This window comes from Apodemus sylvaticus, chromosome 11, assembly GCF_947179515.1.
Source record: "Apodemus sylvaticus chromosome 11, mApoSyl1.1, whole genome shotgun sequence".
NCBI lineage: Eukaryota > Metazoa > Chordata > Mammalia > Rodentia > Muridae > Apodemus > Apodemus sylvaticus.
In genome coordinates, this window is record NC_067482.1 from 14,446,561 (window position 1) to 14,450,050 (window position 3,490).

Consider the following 3,490-nt stretch of genomic DNA (forward strand, 5'->3'; position numbering starts at 1 on the left):
CATAAAAGAAAAATAGAGTTGCTTATAAACATACAAGAAGCCTGAAAAACACCAAGTAGATTTGACCAAAACAAAAAATCCTCCTATCACATAATTAAACACTAAATGTAACAAATAAAAAACTATATTAAAAACTGCCAGAGCTGGGCTGTGGTGGTTCACACCTGTGATGCCAGCACTCTGGGAGGCAGAGGCAGGCAGAGTTCTGAGTTCGAGGCCAGCCTGGTCTATAGAGTGAGTTCCAGGACAGACAGGGCTATACAGAGAAACCCTGTCTCAAAAAAACAAAACAAAACAAAAAAGCTGCCAGAGGAAAAGACCAAGTGATATATAAAGGGAGACCTATTATAATTACACTAGCCTATGGCCATACCACCCTGAACGCAACACCTGATCTCATCTGAACTCATAAGCTAAGCAGGCTTGGGCCTGATTAGTACTTGGATGGGAGACCACCTGGGAATACCATGTGCTGTAGGCTTTGCTGGGCAGTAGTGGCTCACTTTAATCCCAGCACTTGGGAGGCAGAGGCAGGCAAATTTCTGAGTTTGAGACCAGCCTGGTCTACAGAGAGAGTCAGGACAGTCAGGGCTACACAGAGAAACCCTATCTTGAAAAACCATTAGATAAATAAATTAAAAATTATACCCAACTTCTCAAAAGAGACTTTCAATACAGAAGATCCTTGACTCTTGCAGAATAGACCACAAATGGACAGCCCAGACTACTCTAACCAGGTAAAATTCTACATTACCTTAGATGGAGAAAACAAGACTTTCCATGACAAAACAATATTTAAACAATATCCATCCTCAGATTCAGCCTTACAGAAGATAACTCCAACCCAAGCAGGTTAACACAAGAAAACACACTAAATAAAATTCCACACCAGCAAATCCAAAAACAGGGACACACACACACACACACACACACACACCACCACCAACATCGAAACAGAAACTTACAGGAATTATCAATAATTGGTCATCAATATCTCTCCGTATCAATGGACTTAATTTTCCCGTAAAAAGACACAAACTAACAGAATGGATGTGAAGACCCTTCATTTTGCTCCATACAAGAAACAAACCTCAACATCAAGGAGACATTATTTTAGAGTAAAGGGCTGGAAAAGGTTTTTCCAAGACAGCAGATCAATAAATAAATGAAACCATCCTAATATGCTACAGATTTTCAATGAAAATTTCAAAGGGCACTTCCGAGTAAAAAAACAAATCCACCAAGAGGATGTTTCAATTATGATTATCCATTCCCCAAATGCAAGGACACACAGATTCATAAAACAAATATTACTAAAGTTTAAGTCACACCTTGAATGTCAAACATTAATAGTGTGATACTTCAACATCCCACATTCACTAAAAGACAGGTCACTGATCCAAACTGTAAACAGAGAAAAATTGAAACAGAAGTATGAATCTAATGGACCTAAGAGCTACATACAGAGCCTTTCACCCAAACACAAAGGACATACCTTCTCAGCACCTCATGGAACCCTCTCCCAAATTGACCATGTAGTTGGTTAATTCAAAACTCAACAGATACAAGAAAATTGAAATAAATTCCTGTATCTTATCAGAACACTATAACCTCATGGAAAGTGAACAACTCTCTACTCAATTATCATTGCGTCAGGGAAGAAATAAATTAAAGACTTTTCAGAATTTAATGAAAATGATGGTGGAACATACCCAAACTTATGGGACATAATGAAAGCAGTCCTAAGAGGCAAATCATAGCATTAAGTGTCTTCATAAAGAATTAGAGAGTTCACGTACTAGCAATTTAATACTATGCCTGAAGGCTCTAGAAAGGAAGAAGCAAACACATTCCATAGGTGTAGACAACAGAAAATCAAACTCAGTGCTGAAACCAATCACTTAGAAACAACAACAAAAAAACAGTACAATGAATCAATCAACAAAAACAAGAGTTGGTTTTTTTGAGAAGATGAATAAGATGGACAAATCTTTAGGAAAACTAAAAGGTAGAGAGACAGTATCCAAAATAACAAAATCAGAACTGAAAAGGGAGACATGACAACAGACACCAAGGAAATCATTAGGTTTTACCTCAAACACATGTACTCTACAAAATTGGCAAACATTAAAGAAATGGATGATCTTCAAAACAAATGCAACTTACAAAAGTTAAAAAAAAATCAACGTCAGGTTAAATACCTAGTTCTATAATCCCTAGGGAAATAGTAGTAGTCATTAAATGTCTTCCATCCCCAAACAGGATAGGGTCAGGTGGTTTTAGTGCAGAGTATTACCATGCTTTCAAAGAAGAGCTAATGCAATAATCCTCAAAATATTCCAAAAAAAAAAAAAAAATAGAAACAAAAGGTACCTTGACAAACTCATTCTATAAGGCCAGATTCTCCCTGATACCTAAGCTATACAATGCCTCAACAGGAAAGGAGAGCTTTAGACTAACATCCCTCATGAATGTTTATTCAAAAATACTCAATAAATTACTGGAATCTCAGAACACGTCAAGACATAATCCACCATAATCAAATAGGCTTCAACACAAGGATGCAAGGATAGTTCAACATATGAAAATCTATCAATGTATCCCACCATAAAAACAAACTTAAAAAAATATTACACGATCATCTTCCTTGATGCTGAAAAAGCCTTTGAAAAAAAAATCTAACAGCTTATTATGTTGAAAGTCTTGGAGTTATCAGGATACAAGGTGGATATGTAAATATTATCCAAGCAACATATGACAAGGCAATAGCCAACATCAAATTAAAAAGAGAAATTTAAAGCAATCTCACTAAAACCAGGGACAAGACAAGGCCACCCACTGTCAAACTATCTACTTAACCCAGGATTTAAAATTCTAGGTAGAGCAATAACTAAAGGATTTCAAGGGCATAAAAATTGGAAGAGAAGAAATCAAAGTGTCACTAGTCATAGATCAAATGATAGTATACATAAGAGACCCCCAAATTTCTACCAGAGAATTCCTATATCTGATAAACACCTTCAGTAAAATGGCTGGATATAAAACTCACTGTAAAAAAATTCATTTTTATACAAATGATAAACTGTCTCAGAAAGAAATTAGGAAACACCATCTTTATAATAGCTACAAATACAAAATATCTTGGTGTAACTCTAACCAAGCAAGTGTAAGTCTTGCATTACAAGAACTTCAAGTTTCTGAAGAAAGAGACTTAAAAGAAATTGGAGAAAGAAATTGAGGGAGATATCAGAACATGGAAAAATCTCCAAGCTCAAGGATTAGGAGGCTCAACCTAGTGAAAATGGCCATCCTACCAGACACAATCTACAGATTCAATGCAATCCCTATCAAAATTTCAAGACAATTATTTATAGACTTTAAAAAAATTCTAATCTTCATATGGAAAAAAACCCCAGGATAACTAAAACAATCCTATACAATACAAGTTCTAATGTTATCAACATCTCTGACTTCAAGTGGTAATAGAGAG

The 3,490-nt window shown here is 35.7% G+C and overlaps 1 non-coding gene across 1 annotated transcript; it reads left to right on the forward strand.

Annotated features, from left to right (window-relative positions):
- Positions 1-359: 359 nt before the first annotated feature.
- LOC127696953 (5S ribosomal RNA) lies at positions 360-481 on the forward strand. Its single transcript, XR_007980379.1, has one exon. It is a non-coding gene; the product is annotated as a 5S ribosomal RNA (ribosomal RNA).
- Positions 482-3,490: the final 3,009 nt, after the last annotated feature.